The 25,249-nt window shown below is 35.8% G+C and overlaps 1 long non-coding RNA gene across 1 annotated transcript in view; it reads right to left on the bottom strand.

Moving 5' to 3' along the window:
• LOC112212058 overlaps nucleotides 1-25,249 on the bottom strand; it is a 224,124-nt gene that overhangs the window by 174,490 nt on the left and 24,385 nt on the right. Inside the window, exons 2-4 of the long non-coding RNA XR_004460904.1 lie at nucleotides 5,371-5,525; nucleotides 5,195-5,300; nucleotides 813-868 (exon numbers count right to left, since the gene is read on the bottom strand). This is a non-coding gene — a long non-coding RNA (uncharacterized LOC112212058). The remainder of the gene's footprint in view (nucleotides 1-812; nucleotides 869-5,194; nucleotides 5,301-5,370; nucleotides 5,526-25,249) is intronic.

Below are 25,249 nucleotides of genomic sequence, written 5' to 3'. Positions count from 1 at the left end.
AGTTAAAGTTTTAGTATCGCACGAAGTTTCTAGGAAAAACGTTGATTACCACGGTACTGAGAACGTGGATGCTTATAACGAATCACAACTCGAAACATCTTATTTGGTATCGGTAAATACTGAACTTGTAACATTACGATTGGAGAGATTTCTGCAAGAAAACTTCGTAAGACGAAGCAGTGAATTGGGTAAATTACGTTAGAAGTACTAAATCTACTTGTTTAATAGTAATTACGTTGAAATTTATGGTTTGAGAAATAAACAGGAGTCTTATAATGATTCCATTATTTGACTAGAAAATGTTAACATTTGTCAGATCTATAAGCTCTTTTTCTCTTTAATTATATTTATACACCAGATATTTTTCGTATATCATAGTATAAGTTTAAAGGATTTCATAATAATTATTGCATATAAATTTAGTTTTATCATTGTTTATCCGAATAACTGGTGACTGTGTATTAATTGCAAGACGTATTTCTAAAGAAATTTACTGCAGTTCAAAATATGAATAGGTTGTGCAGTTACAATAAGGGATCGTTATCTCGAGGAAGGAACATTTGTATACGAAAATACAGCAACATTCTCCAAATAGTTGAAGGTTTCTGTTTATCGGTCGAAAGTTGTTCTGTTCACGAGCTTGATATTCAACTTTCTTTGGTTAAATCGCCGTAGTTTGCTCTACTTTCCATACTGCTACGTTACTTTGGTCAATTTGTTAAACTAATCTGACTGACTTAACCGATTCAATGTAATCTTGACCTATTTGACTTCGATTATATTTATGCTAATTCAACGTAAGTAGAACCTACCTTGGCTATAATTCAGGATATCTTCAACCAAGTAATTTGCATATTACTCCAAATATCTGTAAAAAAAAAGACGATAAATCCGAAAATAGAAAATATTCCAATGTAATATTCAATAGCAGATAGTAAGTCAAGTATGTACAAATTTTAAAAGATTGGTGATAAAAATATTCGTAATGAGATCAAGAAAGACAATGTCAATATCGTCAATAGAGCAAAAGATATCATTCAGTAGACTATAATTGTCCTAACTTTGTTCAAATTTATTCATCATGACATTATTATCACGTATTTAACCATTTAAACACGAATACGAATATGAGTAGCTATTAATTGTTTCGTCTTCTGGTATCTGTTTTATGAAAAAGAAATTTTATCGTACGACTAACTTTTACAATCGAGGATTTCATATTCACCTCAACCTAACGTCGTAATTGCGTTTTGTCCACGCTAATGCCAAAAATCAAAGTTATCGCTAAAAACTCTACCTTAATGCTATCATCCATCAACTATTAAAAAAGTCGATTCCTCTTCTGAAACTTTTCAAAACTCTGCTACAGAAGACGCTCGCCCACGATTTCCAATTTTATCGATGTCCCTTACGGAGAGCCACATAAAACTCGTAGAAACGTAAAGATGGTTAAGCCGCGGAAAATCTTAAAAAGCAGTTACACTCTGTCCCAGTTTCTGAGATCGGTCTGTCCTCACACCGACGCGGTAACGAATACGAACGATCGGGTTGCCTGTTTACTAAAGGAGATCCTTTCGTTAAAAGAGAGGCCTCCTCGACCTTACGTTGCGAACTTTCTTTCCACTCACTCGAGAGTGTCTTCGCAGTTACATGTAACGATCGGTCGCCTTCGTCTTCTTGGCCACCGTTACGAGAGTCCTCGACGGAGAAGTTGCGCAACGAAGGCGATCATCTTAAAGAGTGATAAAGATGATAACTTGTTGGTTAATGATGCGATCCCTTTGAACCATGGGACGAAGACTCGACCGAGTGGAAACTAGACGAGTATGTTCCCGAGGGCTGAATGGGCTAATAGTGGTAGGATGTCTTTCGAATAACGACCACTATTTAGCGATTCGATATCCGTCGAGGTAATTACCGCTGCTGCTGCTTGAAAGACCGATTGAAAATGCGACGTAGCGCTCGTTGAAAACAACTTCCCTTTTGAGACGATTTTACGTATCATCAACTGATGCGACGCGATACCGTATTACGAAGTTCGAGTAATTTCAGTTCCACGTAGAAATATGTCAAGAGTGATTGTTAGGGAAAACGTTGAAGCATCGAAACAATACTGACATTTTCGTGTTTAAAATGAATACACTTGCAGAGGCTGAATAATTACAGATATTATTATATCAGGAATAAGGAGCAAGAGATATCATTAAGTGGAATAAGAAAATCGAAAATGCTTCGCTTTGTTTCGGTAGGTCAAACTTAATTGCGTTTCTGTAAAATATTCTTTACGACTTGCATGTTTCTTTCTAATTACGTGAAAAATATTTAAAGCACAATTTGATTCCTTTCGAAAGAATCATTTTACTTCTTTCAGATTATTTTTAAGATTCACAGAGAATCTTATTGTTTTATCAGCGTTATTGTTTTAACAGCGTATCGGGATACTTTTGAAGAATAAATGTAAGCAGAATCCGCGGTACAGATAGACGTTTCTTCCGGCGTCGTCGGATTTACAGGATTCACCGTGAACAGAATCTCGAATAGAATTCTTCATGGTGGACTGACGAAATTCGTTTGTCAATAAAGCCTCGAGGAATATTCGTTTTATTAAACACACGTAGCTGGTCTTGGTACGGTTCCGTGCACACTAAATATCAAAAGAAATTTCGCCGTGCGATCATTCCCAAAGACCGAGTGCACCGTAAAACCGGGAGTCCATAGAAACGAACGTAAAACGGTTCGCTGTGCGTGGAAACGCTTATCGTTTGAAATTCCCTGCTCTTTTGGTCTTACCATTGTTCCAACGGCCCATTGCTCGACCGTTTCGTTATATGCACCTTAGAAAGGACGACGATTCAAGCAGAAAGAAATGTGCTCGTGATCGTGGAACGACTCGTTCGTCAGTAAGCCGCTTTATCGCATTCCTTGATTGCCCGTTTGTGTTTTTCAAATGATCCAGCTTGTCCGCAAACTCGTGCCAATTGCTTCGTTACGACCATTATTTTGTATATTATATTACAAAATATAGTGGGAAAATCAGTTTCAACAGTAAACCTAACAATAAATTACAGTTGTTAAAATATCTCTAATATCTTCTAGGACTGATGTATTTAAAAGAGGGTATCTATGTAAAGTGTATCGATTCGTAATAACAATATGTGAATTGTATAAATATGTATATATATTATAACAGTAAAATATATGAAGCGTACAGATCAATGGTACATTAATAGTCAGAAGCAGCACTTTCTATTACACGACTCGTATATTCTCAATTATTAAATTTTTTTACGAAAATATCACAATTATTTTGTGTAGTCATTTACATCTAGTCGTTCATCTGGGTTAAATTGATTATATCCTTAAGATTTATTTATGAAGATGGAACGAAAATTGATGGATTTATATCCTCAAGTAAGTGAAAGTAATGGCCAAGAAAAATATTACACAAATCCTTGAGATTCACACTCTTATTGTAACAACCTTAAAAAGCATAAATAAATTACAGTGTATTGATTAAAAAAAGAAATCTTTTTTCAAATAAAACGTTCAATTAACGCAACATTGGCTCTGAGTAAATGAAGAAGATACTTCCAGCAATTGCCTATTTCCATCAAAAGTCATGATCAAAGTCAAATTTAACATTCGCAGCGGTACATCTCGGAGAATTTAAGCTCAAAGTATAACCACTTCGCTATAGGTATCCGCAGAAATGGTAAACATTAGACGAAGACTTATTTGAGAGGCACTGTAGGCTTCGTATAACGAAGCAAATGGTGACGCATGCATACAAATGACCCGGATATACATGGCACTGAAAGATCCCTGCCGCGGTTCCGAATGCACAGTGCCTGTTTGAAAGACTCCCAGGGGTCGTGTAAACTCGGCCGCGGAGCTCGTGAAAGCACAAATGACCGGTAGGGTACAGGTTGACGAGAATCGATCGACATACGCAGGATTTGCGATTCGACTCGGTAACCTGTGGTTACTGTATCACCAAATCGATATTAAAAGAGCCGTCGTTGCGATGTTGCGATGTTACGATACAATTATTTTACGTCCCGAAGTGACATCGTCTGTAGTTGCTTTCGCACGCATCGTGCGAAATCACACGCATTATACACCCTCGTTTATAAGTATTTGGACGCGTCCAAACTATTGCCAATATATCAAATAAATGTACTTTAAGTAAAATTCTTCTATCTAATTTTCACCACTCTCATCTTAACTCAGACAACCATGTGGTACAGATAATAGAAAACAACAGTTAATAGTAATCAGTATAAATAAAAGTAACTGAAAGGAATGAACAATTAGTCCTAATGGAAGACATCCGAGTTGAGTATATTTTATATCATTATCACGAATATGAGATAGTGTGACATCAAGGAAGGACGTGGCGTGAGGGGTAATTGTTTATTAGCGTTGTCAAGATATGTTGACGTTGTCAAAGAGTGTTGTGAGCGTTATCAAGGTATGTTTTGGAAAAAAGTGAGCATGGAAAGCATTGTAACGAGAGTTGAGAGAGTCGGAGTTGAATTTATCGTTGTCGTGTGAAGATCGCTGTGTTGTGTCGTAGAAATAGTGAGTAACGAATACGTGAAACGAGGTTTTATATTCGATTTCGTGTGAGTGGAAACGATATTGATATGATATTGATAAACGATATGAATATAAGAATCTGTGCTTTTTAATTATATCATGGGTAGTTCGGATTGTTCATCAAGTTCTGTAGGTCATAGATGTCCCAAAATTTATAAACGACAATGTACTTGTACAGTTATCTATAGATACAGCTCCATTCATAAATGTCCATATTTGTCTCTGATTTTATGTACATAAATTCTGTTTCTAATTCTTTCAACGCTTTCTCAATGAGATTTAGCGTAAGAGATTGTGAGAGACAAACAAGTAATTCTTAAATTATCGTGTTTAAAAATGAAAAAATTCTTAGATCGTTATCCTACATGAAAGCAAAATTCTGATTGATTAATCGTTGAAATTAATAACCTGAACCAATTATCACACTTTCTATAAAGTCAAAATATGTCGTGATACTTACGAATGAAACTATACATATGCAGTTATATATATACACATTTGAACGCATCTAGCGGTTGGTGAAGGTACAAACATAACCGTGTTGGTGTACAAGGGTTTTCTTCGCTCATTGAGAATTGGTTTATAGACTACTTACGTCGCAATCGCTCCCAGGGAAAACGTTCCTCGAGCCCCGTAGAAGCCCGACGTAATAAATATAACCATAAAACCCGAACCGTAAAATCCAGCGGAGGTGGTATACTCTGAAATCGTATATATGTATGTACTTGGTGGGAACAGGATGAAGAATAAAAAGAGAAAGACAGAGTTTACCTATTGGCACGTACGATGAAAAGATACAGCAAGAATGGTGCGGACAGCCTAACCCAAACGTCTCTACACGTGTAGCGGATGGCTTTTAAAACACCGTCGGCTATTTCGGTTGTGTATCGCGATTCACCGATCCTCACGAAGAAGTTGTACGCCTTCTGAAAAAGAATAGACAGTTACAACGATGCATTAGTGTATTAGGTCGCAGTGTGATATATTTTATTCTGAAATAAAACTTTAAATATATACACAGGTCAACAACTTGGTATCTATATATACATATATTGAATTACCTGCTGATTTTACTATTAATTCGAAATTCGTCCTACCAATATCACCGATAATATCTTTTACTTTCATACAGATTTTATTAACGGGTTTTTTTAAGATTACAGAATTTCAAGATGATCATCCTCTAATGTTGTAAATTTCATGGAACACGCGGTTTCAAAGGGTTTGGTAGTGTATACTTAATTCTATGCATATGAAGCATTACATCGGATACCAGTGACAAAAATCGTCTGAATATTGTCAAAGAACTAATGAAACATTCCTATTTGAATAATTATTTTATTAATTAAAAATTAATTAAAAATTATTAATTTATTTGTTTGATTCATTAAACTTCTCATCGCCAGAATATTCTTCGTTTATGTACATTTCACAGAGCTAACCTTTTGTAATGTACTATTTCATATTTTAATCCTATTGAGATAAAATGTGTGCTTTCATTTCTTTGCGAATATTCTTACAGATACATAGCATCATTTACACTAGAATGTAAAACGATATAAATGCATATTTTGTACTTAAATAGCGAACATGATACTTTACTTGATGGTAAAAGTATTATGATTATAATTGAATATAATTTCTTCATAACTGATATTCTTTTTAAATGAAATTTCTTCCAGCTTAACAATACTGAATATCTATGACAAGTAGTGCCATTATTCGCGATGGTAGTAAGATTTATTGAATGACAAACTTGTAGGACACAACAGTGCAGAGAATAAGGAAGTAGAATATATTCGATAAGTTTAGAACCCTGAAGTCTCTTGTAAGTCCACAAGTTCAATAACATCTAAGGATTTTAGTTTAATACAGAGAGAGAGAGAGAGAGAGAGAAAGAGAGAGAGAGAGAATGAGTTCCAAAACCACGAAGTTCTAACAAGTTCGGGCATTTAACTGACTTCAATTTTGGAATTAATTTTAGGCTGTAGCTAAATTTATCGCTTTCATCGTAAAGAGAAATAAATCGTGAATCTTAATTAGATAAATAGATTTTTAATTTTTATCCTAACTTGTGTATATCAATTCATAAATCCATTAATAAATCTAAAGACACGATCGGTTAAATATAATTCAAGCTACATACATTTTGCTAAAAACTGCCAGTATGTATCCATTGTTACCAATAAAGCAAAAAGCAGATAATTGCGTGTGCTTAATACTTGAAATATGGGTCATGTGGATTTACGTTTTTGCTTGCCGAACGCAGAATTTCATGCACACCATTTCTTTTCTATCCTCAGTTTTATTCCCACAAGTCCATATTACGAACACTAAAAAATTATGTACAAAAATTGTCAATAAAATCAAGACAATCCCCTACATCATCCCTTACAAAAAGATCATAGGTATGATTCCGAAGAATGTCCATTCTCGAATTCTTTCTGTCTCTATCCCATACCCGATCGTCGATGATGTTCCCGATAGTCGAGCATCAGGAATTGCGAAGACCACTCGCTTGTTTGCGAGAATCTTGAAAATTCGCTCGACAGATAGTTAGAATAGTTTGAGACAGTCTCGGCGCCATTCCCGTTGATGTTAAACTACGGTGGCACGCTTCGATACTTGCGGATCGAACAGTTATCAGCGTGTGGAGATCGGTCTGAAGGATCCACGTATAGACCAAGTGTGGAAAAGGACACGCAAAGAGCTTTACACGGCATTCCTGTGGAACAGTTTCGCTGATACGGCAGTAATTTCGTAATTCGTACGCCCGGTGGTGGAGAGACTGGGCGCGTGTGCCCGTGGAAAATCAAGGGAAACCACCGGGGGATCACCTGTGTGTCCCAGTTTCTATTCTCTTGGCGTTGTAAGCTCTTTCCCTCTCTCTCCCTCTCCCTCTCTCCCTCTCTCTCTCTCTCTCTCTCTCTCTCTCTCTCTCTCTCTCTCTCTCTCTCTCTCTCTCTCTCTCTCTCTCTCTCTCTCTCTCTCTCTCTCTCTCTCTCTCTCTCTCTCTCTCTCTCTCTCTCTCTCTCTCTCTCTCTCTCTCTCTCTCTCTCTCTCTCTCTCTCTCTCTCTCTCTCTCTCTCTCTCTCTCTCTCTCTCTCTCTCTCTCTCTCTCTCTCTCTCTCTCTCTCTCTCTCTCTCTCTCTCTCTCTCTCTCTCTCTCTCTCTCTCTCTCTCTCTCTCTCTCTCTCTCTCTCTCTCTCTCTCTCTCTCTCTCTCTCTCTCTCTCTCTCTCTCTCTCTCTCTCTCTCTCTCTCTCTCTCTCTCTCTCTCTCTCTCTCTCTCTCTCTCTCTCTCTCTCTCTCTCTCTCTCTCTCTCTCTCTCTCTCTCTCTCTCTCTCTCTCTCTCTCTCTCTCTCTCTCTCTCTCTCTCTCTCTCTCTCTCTCTCTCTCTCTCTCTCTCTCTCTCTCTCTCTCTCTCTCTCTCTCTCTCTCTCTCTCTCTCTCTCTCTCTCTCTCTCTCTCTCTTGAGAAAGGTTCACCATGGAGAGTTCGCCTGAAAGCAAAGGCACCACGAAGACTCGCCCCTTCGAGCTGGATAAGTGGGTATTAGGAGAGTCAAGGGGTGAACAATAACGCGGATCGGTTAACTTAATAATGGACATTAGAGCGTTATACTGACTGGGAAGAGGAGTAGCTACGGTTCAGTCTGAAACTTACTTCTCGTGATGTGGGTGATTTGCTTCCAAGATTTTCTCCAAGCACTTTGAGAAGTCGACTTTGCCGCGGCAATGAAGACGTTCTCTCTGTCTCACATCCTTCCCTTGCGCTCTCTTTGTCCAACCTAGCCTGCAGCTTTATTCTCTCTCTCTCTCTCTCTCTCTCTCTATCTATCTATTTCCCTTTCTTCTCCTTTCCATTATTCCCCGGTGTACTATGAAACGATCCGGAGTCTCTTTGAGTTTAGCGGTGTCTGATGAAAAGGATTCGAAACGTGCGCCGTGATTTATTTCCGTGTTTCGTTCGTCACGAATTTTAAGAATTCCATAGGGCTCGTCGAACCGATTAATTGGCAAATAAAATCGCATTATTTACAGATCGTAAATATATTATAATTAGGAATTATCGAACTGACGGGTTTTAGCTTTTTCTTCTTCCAAATACAGACTCTATATATTGAGTTTCAGTCAGATAAAAACATGGGATTGCTTTCTAAAATCTCAGTGATCCTGATACTAATTAACTAGTACCTTAGATATACTTAGAAATTAAAGTTTGATAGTTTTGGTGTTAAGCACGTGTTGAAGTTTTAAAAGTGTTGGTTATATAGAGACATCAAAATAGAAATAAATCAGAAAACTCAGAAGATTCGCGAGCGCTATAAGAATTGCCATGAATAAATGGATGTAAGGAATATTCAAGTAGCTTTTATTTGAAGAAAGCATTTGCTTTCCATGAGAGCATATATCGGTATTTGCGTTTATATTATAGGAATATCGTTTGTGCGGAACTAAAAAGAATAACATAGATTTTTGAAAAATTTATGAGAATATATATTTAACATTTGATACGAGATGTTTCACTGCGTTTCATTGGCGAACTCTTGTTGTTGATGACCGCAACTCTTCAAAAAGATAGTCAGCAGCATACAATGCATGTCAAAATATAAAAACGAACGAATGAGTGACGTGAAAATGGACACCCTCTGTAAAGTTCTAGAAACCGATGAACGTGTGAACATACATATTGTTGCGTGTATTTGACAGTTACAGTGTGGAACATCAAAAGCGGACCAAAAACTAAGCTTTAAATTTAACTTTACCGGAGGTACATTGATTATGAATATTGATTAAGTAGAGAAACTAGTTAATAATTTCCGTAACATCGTGCATGCTTATATAATAATATTCCATATTATATATGCATGTACAATAGTTACGTAACAATATTATAAAATAAAAAATGTGGCTAAGGAAGAAGATCGAATTAGAACGTTGCGATATAAAGCAATAATCACCAATAAATCTGAATAATCTCGTTTCCGAGAAACTTGGGTGTTAAATTGAAATTAGGAATATCCACTTGATTCGCGTAGTATTGTTTGATACGTTATACCAGTGTTAAGTATCGTTTGGCTTGGATATCCACTTGGCGGATCGAATAGGTGAAGTGAGTTAATCAGGGTTGCTTAAGCTTTGTTACACTATCTGTGTTCCATTATCACGGAATAACGTGCTGTATCAGTAGGAGATAGCGTATCTGTACTGGCTCGTGTCAGATTACATCGCTTTGTTCGATAGAAAGAAAATAATTGAACGCGCGTAGAATCCGCGCCGATACCAGCGCGATAAAAGTAAAGTAATTAACAGGGCCGCGATGGTATGATAGCGAAATGATTATGTTCGTTCTCGGTATAACAGGGGGTAGGTGACACAAGACGCCAAAACGCAATTAACTTGATACAACTTTAATTAATGTAATGCGTGCAGAGGGTGGAATCGGGGTGTCTTAATGAGGTAAGTACACCTTAAATTCGCGCGACACGCAACTGCGAGCCGTTCGTTGTACATTTTGTCGCGTGACAGACAGACGTCGCACGATAAACCGGAAGCGTAGCTTCAGACACTAGACTGCTTTGCATGCCTCCGATAACGCTTTTTGTCCATTAACGTGATTAAACGTTCAGCTGGATTACCGCACGATCTTTTCCAAATATAGTTTGTGCATGCGCGCGTGTAATCACACGGTCTCGTTCGGCCTTCTTTACTGTAAACGTCGCACAAAGGATACATCGTGTAGTGTCATTATAACGTTAAGCAGTATGTGCTATTTTTCTGGAAATTTCACGTTTCGGTTACGGTACAGAGCTAGTCGAGCTGCGTACTAAGAGCATTTTAATCGTGTTAATGGCAATGGAGTGTAATTTGAAAATTAGACGCGCGCATTCTTTGGAACTGCTGGTTGGGTATCTTCTAAATTCGTAGAAACAAAAGAGAGCTCAGATGAAATTGGAAATATTCTTCATTTCTGCTATATACACAAACGTTCGTATGATAGCAAAATGCAGAAAAATGTAAGAATAAAGTACAGAGCGAACGATTGAAAATTTTATAACACGACGTTAGGAAACAGAGGAACAAATGGCATATAAGTGGCACTAATAATTCGACAATGTAAGCAATAAATGCGGATACATGACATGCGCATAATTAACTGGTAGTGTGAAATTTCTGTCTCCCTCCGGATTTAACTCGACTAAGTAAGTAGACTCCAGAGGATAGCTAGTTCAAGTGGATCTTGATTCACTTGTTAGATAAGAAAAACAAGTGGAATCTACCCGGAAATTTTTATAGAAATTATATAAGATATTTACTGCAGATATAGTTTCATATTAACATTGGCAGTAGAATTTGTTTTAAGCTTTACAGTCTCCATACAGTGCTAATGAAATTAATAAATAACACATTAACGTCTCGTTACTATATTAATGAAATTTCAGAGTATTTTCTATAACACACAATACATCCATAAAATGTTTCCATCTAATTACAAGTGAATCACTATATACATGTATATAGCGGACATTATAGACATTCACAATTTATACCTCGTTTAATGTCTTAAGCAAGAATGCGATGCAGCCGATAGCTAAGTCCCCTCTAGATAGTCTGCCATAGTTAACCGCAGCATTATCAATATTTACAGGAGCAAATGCCTTTAACTTGACCCCGGTACGTTCGACGTGTACGTTTGTATCGCAAGAACGTAACCTCCTCAAAGCATGCTATCTCGACCTATAAGCGAAATCTGTATTGTGCTGGTTAATATAACCTCATCATTAATATAATAGACAAAGATGACAGGTTGGTCAAATTTGGTTATTGAAATTGTCGTCGAAATCCTTGTCTTCGTGGACTAGATTGTATTGTTCCGGCTGCAATCGCAGTCACACGATCTCTTTGAATACAGAGGGTGCGACCTATAAACATTATCAGCGATCATGAATCAACGGGTTGCAACTGTTCCAGCCACTTTCTATAAGCGTAACCGAAGCGACAGGATAATTCTCTTCGCAAGTAGAAATAACCGATTATTAAAATTAAAATGAAACATTTCTTTTAATTGTAATATGTGATGTAAATGTACGTTTATAAATTTATTTCATAAAATTATAATACGTGAAAATAAATAGTTCAGTATTAGAATTAACATTCTAAGCACTAAACTACTCGAAACGATCGATGGTTACACACCTTTTGTATTTGAAATTACTTACTTTACTAAAAACCTATCGAAATTTTTGACAAAATCAGCGTTGAATTTTATTAAGACAGAAACGTATCAAGTATAGTGCTCGGTTATATAGTTAAATATGCTATATAAATTATCATCAAGAATGAAAATCGAATTTAATTAATTAATATTTTTCAATCATTCAATCCCGTTTAACCCGATGACAATCACTAAATAAACGAAATAGTTCCCAACGACGGAGATCGCATAATTGTTTGCGGGCATCTTGAGAGAAGTGGACAATGCGAAGTTAAAGGGGTTGGAAATCAAGTTTATCGGCTCGATAAGCTGTATGCACGAACCGTTTGAGCGGGTCTTAGCACGACAGGCCAGAAATTTCATTTCCTGGATAGATCTCTGGAGACAAATCGATTGTTCCGGGATCCCGGGCCGGGGTCAAGACAGAAGAGATTCACTTTGACGCGTCGAGTAACGCAACGCTGATCCTTTATCCTTTTCCTTATAGCCTCAGCCTCTTTCTTTATGATCTTCCGTCCCTTATGTGTTGTTACTCCTTGAAAAGATCCGACAAAAAGGTTGGTCCGCTGTGGTAACGTCACTTCTCGTGTAGCTGCAATTTTATCGAAACGAAATTTCGCGTAAGTTGTCCAACAGTTTCATCCAGAGAGCTGAGTTGCCTGCCACCTCTCCGGAGTCTCCCAAGAGTATCCTTTTCACCGGATGCCATGCCATCTCTTCCCACGGCTAGATGTTTGTGGTTTGTTAGAAGGACGTAACAAATAAGGTAATCTTCCACACATATAGCCGGCTTGTTGAAGACGGGTGCCGAGCTGACTCTAAAACAGCACAGTCGTAGGAAACCCTTTCTCTTTGCCTCTTTTTCTTTCTTCTTTCTAGCTTGGTACTTTCATTCCCTGAGCCGTCGCTGGTCTAGAAGGCGAACGACCGAGAAAACGTCGACGAACAGACTCGGAACTGTTGGAGAAGGAAGCGACTCTTCAGGCGATGTTTACGTCTGTGTACGTACACCAGCACAGTCGAACAAGTCGTGTGGATGTCAGGGAGGAAGAAGGAAGCTTCATAAGCGTACACAAGATTGGTACAGGAAACGAAGAGAGAATCGTCAGATTCACGCATGCACGAGAGCCGACGGCTCTACGTGGCTGGAAAACTGGAAGCACAGACCCTATATTCTCTGCATTTCTTCATTACGGGATCATACGCGGGGTAGTGTGAACGTGAGCGTGGCTACGGGCGACCGGTTTACATGTGTATCGTTAGACGGACTCGAAGAATTTTCAAGCAGAGTAACGCGCAAGTCCGTGGTTCACCGGTCAAAGCTTAACGCTGTTTCCCCTTGTTTCTTATTCCTAGAATACACGCGACTTCTTCTGCTGGGTTTTTTCATCCGTTATGCGCGCGATATGAGCACACGCCTGAAAATAAACGTGGCAGAATAGCGTTGCACAATTTCTGCCGCCGTTTACGATCCGTGATTTAAGTCGAGTTCGTAATAAGCACCTTCTGAACAATGACTTTGATAGAACTTTGACGTGAACGTACATTATCTCGTTAGTTGTTTGTGACGTTGTTGTTGTGCGTATGAGGATTTTGTTTAGATTACTGTGATTGTTTCGTATCGGTGAGAAATATTCTTTCACGTTAGAGTACTTTAGAATCCGATTGGATTCTATTTTTCTAAAAATATTTCTTCTTATTTAATAATTTGCTACTAATGAGTTTGCATTTATCTTTTATAGTGTTTGTACTTTATTTGATAGCTTAGGACGTACCTTTAATTGCTATTATAATTTCAGACCATTCTAGCTTCTTCTGAATGAACTTTCAGTTAAGTTGGAATAATAAGAAAAATGATTCTAGTAAAGATGATACAACTGAAAACAAAACGATTAGGTCTCAAAGGAGGCTTTTCGAAAATTCTGCAAACTTTTTAAACTTTAAGGAATTGGCACATCTATTATATTCCTGTAGTTAGCTTATCGTGCGCTTTTAAATATTATTATTCAAATACCTATACTACTTTGTCAGAAAATCGAGGTTATCAAAGAACCGCATTAATCAGAAGTCGAAGTTTCGGAAGAATTTTTAGAATTTCTTAAAGGTCGTTTACTTTTAGCCTGGCATACTCCAACTTTTATCGCTTTGAGATTTTATACAAATTTTAACGAAGTTCAATTTCCTTGCATTGACTTTGTTTCTATACTTCCTATAATAATTACAGTAAAAGATACGAATTAGGGAAGCTTCGGCAAATATTTGAAAGCTAACAGTTGACACTTTTAATGCATCTCTTTTAATCTTTCAACTACCATTTAAGTACATATCTGAGGCAGAAGATGAACAGTATAAGAAATAAATTTATAGAATATAATTTACAGAATAAGAATTTTCTCAAAATTCTGTTAAAGAATTAGGGAATAATCTGACCATACATAAAATATTCTCACGAGATTTATTTAAAAAATACAAACTTGTAAACATATTTCTTCGTAAAAATATAATCAAAACTGGAATTTTCACAGTATCCAGCTAATTTACACGTGTTGGAGCAACACAGAGCCAGCCTTCCACTCAAAATTCCGGACGAAACCACAAACTCCGTCAACCCTTTCGACGACAAAAGCGAATCCCTGTTTCGACATTTGCAAACGAGAACCCGTGGATTCGCAGTTGCAACAGTTAGCAGTGTCAGAGGGTCGCGCGAACGACGATCGTGGCTCGTTAGAAATCCGCAGTTGGTCCATCGCTACGTGCGAATTTGCTCGATAAAGTGCGAACCTACTTTATAGCGGGCATGTTCCGAGGCTTTGCTTCGTCCTCCCTCGGCCTAACGTGTCCCTACGTGCGCCGAGTATTAAACGTGGACCCGGTTATCATCCTTCAGCGAGGAAGGACGCGCGAGTATCACGAATTTACGCGCGGACTTCGCAGTTTCTCGCGGCTGTTCGGTCAAATATTGTGTTCCTCGAGGGAGCTGTCGCTTGCTGGAAATCTGGAACGCGCGTTAGACAACAACGATCAAGAGTCAAAGAGATGTGGAAGTTAAATGGCAGCGAGGAAGTTAATGATAGGTTGTTATTGCTTTATTACCTAAAGTCGCATCAATTGCCAGGGATATTAGTGGCTACATTTTGGTTAAACCAAGGCACATGTTTATTCTTCTTTTTGTTACAGTCTCTAGTACCTTGAGATTGCTAACAAGGCCTTGTTTTCAAAACACATAACCATTGTGCCATTCGTAAACAAGAATCTGCAGATAAAGAGGGTAAACACAAAGATGAACGTACAAGGCCAAACAGTAACCTAAAATGCAGAGATCTCTGTTACAAGGACTGACAATAAGATGCTAGTATTTTAGTGTGTCAGTACGTACACGCAGAATGAGTGACAATGTGTTCGTGAATGGTCGAACACGACCATTAGTATTATGGCAGCGATTTTCACAACAAATACTTATAATAACATCATATAAAATTGCATATAAATTAAAATTGGATATCTTATTTATTATTTAAATAAAGTTTGATATAACCCAAACTCTAAAAGATGCTTCCTCGCATCAAACTCCAAAAGATATATATCTCGCTAACTAAAGTTGAGCGACGACTATATATATAATTGACATCACACGGGATATTGTTCTTGATAGCATGTATCAAGATCACTCGAAATGGTATGCACTTGTGTGTGAGGTATGGCTTTTTCTCCATAATTAACCAACCGGATCGAAAGAAGGTTTACGAGCAGGTTGGAAAATGGCTCGTGTCTTGATCGATTCTTTCGTGTGCCCAGGTTGAACCGAATTTCGTGGCTGGGTGAATTTGCTCTGTCTATTTAAGATGATTGAATGAACACGGGAAGAGAGGAACGAATTTGAATATGAAAAAGATTGTTGTTGCTGGTTTATGTGCATTGTTTACCGAAGGGGTTTGAGAGCTAAGTAAGTCTTTTATATTATATTTGGATTAATTACAATCAATTCCTACGCATAGAATTATCGGCAATTTAGATTATGTGAAACTTTATGTGAAATTTGCATAACATGGTTAGAGAGGAATTTTTACTTTTATTTTGAAGAAGAATTATAAGTGGAAAGGATTAAACAGAAATAGGATCTTGTTCTTATATTATATGCTGAAAGTATGAGTCTTTTTAGATAATGTGATAGGTTCTTTTTCTTTTCATGTTTTAATGATAGGTGTTTGTAAACTTTTAGTTTGAAAATTAAATTATCGAGTAAAGCAACTACTGACAAATTCCTGAATCATTTTTACTTGCTTTCATATGAAAGAAAATATAATATGATCAAACATTTTATAGTATCTTATAAGAAGTTCCCAAACAGATTAGATATAATTTGTATTATTATTTCATTAATATAATAATTTAAAATGTTCGAAAATGAACACGATTCCTTTTACGATTTGAAACAAATGCAGCCACTGAGTGAGTGAACAATTCGATAAATCGATCTGATTGAATCGTAATCCAACGACATACCTGTAGATGTAGCGTGGAAAAGAGGAAATCGTGGATTGATGAAAATTTTTATTGAAATTTCAAGTAAGGCTGTATCCATCTCTTCGATCGCAGCCATCGCAAACCTTAATCCCGTTCGTCCTGGAAAATTGTATTTCTATCTACTGTACGTTCTGACTGAACTTTCACATCCCCGATTTTACGCAGACATGAAATGTATATTAATCACGTGTTTCTAGTTTGTGAACTCTTAGTTTTAAATGACACACAACACCTACTTTTAAGCAGTCATATCCCAAATTTTTAGAACAAATAGAATATTTTATATGCACTAAGGAATATCTTTATTGAACCCGTTGCAGCGCTAAATAAAACTAACTGCTTATTTTATTAATACACTAGTGTATAAGCATAGTAAATTATTCCTAAATATATAACTATTAATCATTCATTGATATGATAACTATTGCTTGTCATATTTCAAGTTAAAGTAAAACATTATAGTCGATTCTTTATTCGCGTATTTCTTCGTGTAAGCAAATGAAATTCTGGTTACAGAAGCATAATTTTGAGAATAAAGTTAAGAGATTGGCGTAATATTGGCAATAATAAAACAGTAGAAAATTCTAAAATAAACTTAAAAAGTAAATCAATGCGAAAAATGTGTGTCTCTAAAAGTCATTATCGAGATTTCTTCCAACTGAATACGACAGAAAAGCAAAATTTTTGATATTTTATTAAAAACGTAATTTCTAAAGCTTTATATTTAAATAACATTTCATATAGAATATTCTACCCGTCATTGTCTTGTTTCTGTACAAGATATGCGATTTACGAATCACGATATAATGCAGAAGATAATAAAATATTAGAGAAATGCACAGAACAGATGGGTAAATTGGTAAACGTTAGATTTTCCTTTCATAACTAAGTGACGTTAGTGCGTTACGAGTTGAACATTCGAAATGTGCTTTTTTTCTTCACTTAATTAAAACTAACGGTACAATCGCACCGTACTATCCAACAGGAACTTCTGTAACAACTCTTGTGCATTTTTACATTTAATTGTACAAATACCAGAGGGAAGTAATAAATTGGATATAACAGTTATCCAATATTTTCAACTGAAAGCTGCACTCTCAACATTTTTCATTCGAAATAACTCCGTTCCTGTTTGATAACTACATAATTTTGCCAATTTCGCAACAAATTAACAAGATTTCAAATCGAATTCTCAAAATTCTTTCGCACGATTCGAAATTCTATTTTTTTTTTTTATTATCTTGTAAATGACGTTACTATGTTGTACAATTTTCCAGTAGAATTAATGTCAGAACATTATGTACGTCAAGAAGATTATTATTTTGATTTCTTTTGTCATTATAATACTTATAATATTTATATATACATAATATTTAACATATATAACGTATATATATACATTACGTATATATACGTGTATATATGTATTATACGTAATTATACGTGTACATTACACACGTGTAAGATGGCAGCAAACACCATAAAATACACAGGCAAAGGTGCAAAGTGATATTAGCACTATAATGTACTATTAAAATTCCAATTCTTTAATTACGTCTAGAAAAATGTGAAATAATGAAAAATGCTAATTACAACACTCGAAACGTATTTTTAACTAAAACTAATATAATCTACGATTCTATCAAGTGTTCCGTAAGTTATAATCAAAGTCATACATAACAAAAGAGAATATAATAAGCTTATTTCACAAATCATAGAAATCATTTCCCAATAATCGTTAATGGTGGAACGAGAAACGATTGAAGACCGTGAGCGAGTTATAGCTTCGACGGAACGATCATAAATCTCCTTAGAAGGATAGAAAAAAAACGTAAGAGAAGTAGTTCTACGAAAAGTCGAAATAAACGAGGAAATGCGAGAACTAGAAGAAGCAGTAGATCGACGCACGAAAACCAGGCAGATGCATCAATAGATATCGAAAAATAGCTTTCGAAGAGTCAGGTATCTAGCAAACTGCAACCAGATCGAAGCTATCTCGAGGATCAATCGTAGTTCCTAGTTCTCGTTGAAACTCTTTTCATAGGACCATTTCGTTCGGCACCAATTTTAACCGCCTTCAATCAAATAGTACTAAGATATCGTAGCGGGTATAAAACGATTTTTCCAAGTAACAATCACGCGAAATTTTATAAAACCGTTCAGTTTGTCGAGTGTCAGACGCATAACTTTTCTCATGCCAATTGTGTACCTCTGTTTCCATTGCCAAATAGACAGGGAACAATCAAAATTATTATACAAATGTATATTAAATGATATCTTCTACAGAAAAAGGAATATGAACTGTAAAATTTTGTCGATCGAAATTAAGTTTTCGAAAAAGTGAGGTATGAAAATTTTCTACCTACGTGACATAAAAGTTTTCTAGTTTAAATATTCCAATATTTTCGTGAATCACTGTAGATTCCTTTATATAAACGAAAGAAGTTTAGTGATATAACAAATGAAATCTTTTAATAAATAATCTTTCATAAAGTGACTTTTATAAATTACAGATTATCCGATTAATTTATTTGATATAAAATCGTAATATTATAAAAGAGAAATCTATACAATGCCACTTGCTAATTCTCACAATAATTTCTAATACTTGGCAGATCAAACCTTTCGGATATTGCGTTTACCCTGTTTGATAATTTATTGTTTACTATATACATGGATTCGATGTCGACTCAAGTTGTCTGTATTACATGTATACGTATAATCATTAACTACATTAATTACATTTTGGCACGGCTTCGCGATATTCCGAAGAAAATATGCACGTTATATATTTCAATTAAATTGAGTTGCTCGTATCACGATGAATTGAACACAAAGTGGCGAACCAACGATAATTTATCGTCGGTAGTGTGTCAATAATTTTGTCAGGCGAAAGTTCGGAAATTCTCTTCATAATTTTCAGCGAAAATGCAACGGGTTAAGCGAAATAGATAAAATGCTCCGGTCGAGTCTTTTACATCGCAAGTTTTAATTAATTATGGGCCTATCAGTTTGTTTCCACCGGTTCATTCTAATAATTTCGTATGAAGGGTTGCAATAACATTAGCTGACGGAATACTGATACGATGTGCGACCAAAAGCATAATACTCCACAAACTAGTGGAAACTAATTTCTTCTTAATATTCTTTGCATACTGTCCTGCATATATAGCATATACAGTTATATAGTCAGGATCCTTCACTGATAAAATTAAGTATCGTGGATAACAATTTTCTTCTATGCTTCCATGAATCAAGTTATTCATAAAAATCCAATGAATGTGTACAAATAGTACTATATATACAAAGAAAAATACATTTTTCTCTCCCATTCTTTGCTTCAATATACAGTAATAAAGGGAAAAGATGCAAGTTATTGCATAAAATTTTCAAGTTGTATCGAACCGCAAAAAGACTATATTTCTGCAACATTATTATCATAATTTATTTTCCATTACTATTTGCATTACGTTTCTGTATTATTTATCTTCTCTTACTAGCCCGGGTAGCTCTTCGAAAGCTTCCATTAGACTAAATTTCCTTACGCTGCGCTTTTTATTTGCCTGCCGTTGCATTTCTTTCACGCACAAAATGAAACGTTTTAAGCGTCGTTCCGGTTGAAATAGACTTTATTCAAAATTAGTTAAAACTACCATCCCTTAGCTGCTGCTGCGAGGAGAGAAAAAGTAGCAGAAAATTATTTACCCAGCGGTCGCTTGATTCTACGCCGACACCCTTCATAACCCCATCCCCGTATCCCCTTTGTTGGAAGTAATTAAATTTAACAAGATTCAAAATCACCGCCTTCGTCCATGTAAATTTTCCGGCAGCCGTGCTATTGATTATTCAACGATGGTAGGAATTGCTGGTTTTGTTTCGGCTTTACAATGGAATTCGTGGTGTTTCATGGACAGTTCCCGTTTCTTTGATGTTGCGCGAACTTTGCATACGATGTTCAAGAATACGGTATTACTGGCATTTGCGAAATATTTGAGTTGTATCCTGAATGTAATTACAATTTACAAGGATTCAGATATTAGTGTCGAATACCGCGTAGTTCAACGAGTTGCATTATTGGTACTTTTCTACGACTAGTATCGAGGATGTGGCGCGAAATTTCGATATTATGTTCAAGGTACTTGTTATATAACAATACGTATTTTTGAATTACATCTGACTATAGTTACAATTTTTATTCCGATATTAAAACGAGATATGTAACATAAATTACTGAGGCGCTGTAGTGTCGACACTTATATATAGGAGATACTTAAAATAGATGTACTTGAAAATAATATTTATTTGAAGGAGCTTTCAAATGTAATCACGAAAAAGTATTTTCATAAATTAAGAAAAAATATAGACTGTTTCTTAGGTCTAAATAAGAAAGAGTAATCTACTTTATAAATGGAGACATGAAGAAGTAGGGTACGTAAATAGACATATTCCCAGACAAAAGTGTGAAACTAGTTATATGTATATTATTGCCGATATAATAAATACTTTGTATATTTTTGCACATTTAATCATTTTATATTTTTGCAATGCAAACATTTAGTCAATGGCATATATATTTCATATATTTTTGCACATTTGGATTTCTTACAAATGCATAGATATCTGAAGTCTACTCATAATAGATCGATTTTCGAAGGGGGCCACGGAATGAAAACATATTGTCGAGTGGAATCGTAGCTCCAGGCGAAATTAATCGATGTATCCAAGGGAAGCAGCCCGTTATTTTCTCAACGACAACGACGAAAAGAAAACGTCCATCGGCCGGATTATCCCTGAAAATAATTAGCGCGGTCGATCACTGTGTCCACTTACCGGGTGAGAAACAAGTAAACCTATAAAAATACCATTATCCCAGCGGCACAAGTGCGACGGTTCGCACACAGCCAGGCGGCAGGAAGGGCGGTAGACGAGAATAGGAGGTGAAGGGTGAAAGAGGACAAGTGGAGAAGCCGAGGGTAAGGTAGACGGAGACTGCAAAAGCAAGGAGTAGGTTCCGTTAATGAATTTCGAACCTGGAAGCTTCTCCGTTCCTTATATCCCGGAGACTCTCATTACGTGAGAAGCTTTAAGAATACCTAGTACTCGTAATTCACGAGAATTCTGTGAGACAGCAACGTTGCTAAAACTGAAACATACTCGCGATGCCATTGGAACGCTCGTTCCACGCTCAAACATTTCCTACTGTACACAATGATAATCCATTAATCATCCGTCTGGAATAACATGAAATTTTGGCTTTCGCCGAAACCGGTTTCTACGAGTCGATCATTCGAAATGGTTTTCAAATACAGTGATAACGCGAAAACGCAAAAGCTAAGATACGAATAATAATAGAGGGATGTTGCAGTAATAAACTACTTAGCGCAAATCTATTCCTAGAAACGTAGAGAGAAATGAAGAAACGTTTGTTTCCGTTTGTAATTTATTTTACTTATTGATGAAAGTAAATATGATAAAATCAAATTATTATACTCAGTATCTAATATTTAGTACACGCATTATTTGAAATCACTTCAATTTGAGTAACGTAAGTCCAAGCGGCCATCCAATGGAAACTGACGTGTATCTAAAATCGACTTGGTACGCTTTGTTAATTGAGAAAACAAACTAACTCGTGATTTGAATTTCCAATTTCATGTATACAATATCGTTGTTTCTTTACTTATAACGCCCCTATATTATAATGCTTCGATTTATTTCTATCGAAAATAAATTATATATTATTTGAGATTGGTTTATCCTTAGTAGCCATCGGTTTTGTAATTATAAGATTGTCCAGTTAAGAAGCCGGCGAGTAAATTTTATTAGAATCTAATAAAAATGCGTTTGTAGGAAGTAAATATTTGAATTGCCAGTTATCTGAATCCGAGGAATACGGTTTCTATCCTCTTTCCCTTCTTTCTTCAGTGGATGGTAAGATTCTAAGATTTTGTTTATTGTGTCTCGAGAAAATAGCTCCCCAGGGCGAATGACAAAGTGCAGGTTTGTTTTCCTGTTATGCACTTCTGTGAGACGCATAGATTGAAGCTTTTTAGGTTGTAAATTTTTTGCCAGTCACTTTCCAATTCCATTTATGTTATCATTTTCTGACATTTTTACGCTCTCCAGAGTGAACTTCGTCTCCTTTCTTTTTAGAGTAGGCAGACAGATTTGGATTTTTTATGACTATGCGTTATACGAGTATAAAACCTTCAATTCAACAATATTACCAATCATTTGTATCTTCACCGACAAGATTTGCGCACGTAATGATAATAATGTCATCGTAACAGTAAGTTGAAATTATTCTGCATACGTTGAAGAACGATATATTAACAATCTATCGTTTTTAAATCACGCGAGAAATTATTTAAAAAATAAAATTAAATCTTCAGTAACAGTTTAAGATAATATCTGGGATTTAAAATAAAATAACCTGAAAATTACATATAATCAATAACGATAAATCGACTAAATGTGCTTTCGGGCTAACATTTCAATTGTATGAACACAAATTTTTGAATTCAAAATCGAATTCAATTTGATAGAGTATTTTCAACTTGTTTCGATTCAGATAGACAAATCGTTTGAATTTGAATAACTCGTTTCGAGTCTCAAACCCTGAAGCATTCTATCAAACAATTAATAAGCTGCAATGGAATATGGAAAAGCAAAACGTACATCAACCGTGATATCCAAGCAGAGACTAAAGTGAAATCATTGGGCAGCTTTAAATCTTCAGCGTACGGATCTGAGGAGCAGTGAAACAGATATTTCCATCCATTGAAATAAGAGAGTACTTTCAGTGAATTAATTGTTCACACATACAAACGCGCAAAGACGTGTTTCTTTGTTCAGACAAAGGGCAAAGGAAATCCAAATTAGAAACGCGACGAGCTATCGCCAGAAGGGAACGAGCAAGTAATTACTACGGTATTTCATTGTATTCAGCTCATCGTTCAGTAGGATCGCTCGATTACACGTGGTTCGTTATCGCGTCTCTCCGTTACATCGAGGCAAAACTTCGTCAGTGCAACTGCCAGTGTTACAACGCGTTACACAATTAATACAACGATTACACCTGTCCCTTCATCATTTGCACGTATCTTGCGAACGTGTCACTGATATTTGTTTCATAATCGACTTGACGTTCGTATCACTAATAATAATTAAAATTAACTATATATTACAATCCCGTTCATAAGTAAAGATCGCAAGAGGAAAACATGATAAGTATATTTTTGTTAATTTCCTGATTTAAACAATAGGATTTTTCTGTGTAATTAGAAATAACCTGTTAAGAAGCAGAATTTTGAGAAGTATAAACAAGTTTCCTTGATTAAATTGATTTCAATTAATTTAAGATTGCTTGTTAATCCCGCGTGAAATCAACGTGTGTCCCAATATTTATGAATGAAAATCCACGCTCACATATGTATATTACATAAAATATCATTGGAGAAAATTATCAAATCGCTCATACAATATTATATCCTGCTATTTAATATCATATCCTTGCACATCGTGATTAAATACGTTAATTATTCGGGAGATTTACTTTTTTAGTATATTCACGTATCTTCGTGTTTATGTAGTTTTTTAATTAAACGCACTGCAATTTCGAATATTTATATTTCCGTGTAAATTTCACGAACATATTTCACAATCGAAGAAGGATGAATTTTTCTTCCTCATAGGTAATTTAATTCATAATGAAAATATACGGAACGAGTACTGAAATTCTAACATCATTACTTTAACGAGATATTGTTACATTCGAGTGAAATCAAACAACAGACAACGGAATGATTACATTGCCATGAAGACGCATTCCATCAAGAATTATTAAATTAATGTGTGATAATCAATGTAATTTCAATATTAGCATTGAAAGGTTAATTAAAAAGCTACGGACGAGGATCATATTACATGAGAGTGGCGAAGATAGGCTGGGCGGAGTATGAAAAATTAAGTGGACAGAAAATAATTGAATAAGCGATAATTTGCACGCAATATCGCGTGATTCTTGTCAGTATATTATCATTTAATCTGTGGTAAGTTGTTTGCGTTAATAATATTTCAATAACGAAGTCCCTGTCTCAAGTGTTGTTTCATTCGTTTCGTGGGAAAACATCAACATGCGAGTATTGCGTGTCTTTAACTAAATTTAAAATAAATTATCGTAATACGTCGCTCTTTTACTTTTTCTATCGTCTATCAATAGGAAATTGTTTGTTCGACTAACTTGATAAAATGACTTGAAATTAAGTGAAAAATAGTATATAAACTATCGTATGTATATATAGTGGCAAGAGAAAAAAACTGGAGAAAAGACACAGCTTGAACGTTATGCGTCGTTCTATATGACGCGAGGATTCTTTCGGAAAGATATGTTTGCTCCTTAAATACTGCAAGCGCTTTATTTACTCTTTGATGGGGTGGAAATGTTTGAACTCCTTGTAATTTGCTCACGGATATTGCACGCGAAATCTTATACGTGTATGTGTCTTTGCCAGATATGGAAGCGTAGCGTGTCACCGTGCACTGCTATGCGGGAAAATAACGACACTACATTTCATTTGCAATTATTATCTTCTAACATTCTACGAAAATTATTGAGCTACTACGAGTGATTGGAAATAGATCTTCGTGAAAAGATGCTAAGCGTGTCTGCAGTAGAATATCCAGTTAAATAATAGATAGTGTTTTACAGTGGAATATCCCCTTAAAGAATGGACGACGAGCTACATTCAGAAAAATTTCGTTATTCAATTGTTCTCTTTGGAATACACAAGAACAGGAATTTATTAATCCAACAGTTTATGTCGAATTTTTATTTTCAGTTGTTTAATCATTTTCAAGCTTCAATAGGCAGGTTATAATTTTGTTTCTTTAGAACTGTTGATTTTTA

This window comes from Bombus impatiens, unplaced genomic scaffold, assembly GCF_000188095.3.
Source record: "Bombus impatiens unplaced genomic scaffold, BIMP_2.2 scf_0102, whole genome shotgun sequence".
Taxonomy (NCBI): domain Eukaryota; kingdom Metazoa; phylum Arthropoda; class Insecta; order Hymenoptera; family Apidae; genus Bombus; species Bombus impatiens.
Note: the sequence above shows the minus strand (reverse complement) of the source record. Positions and strands in the feature narration are given on the sequence as shown.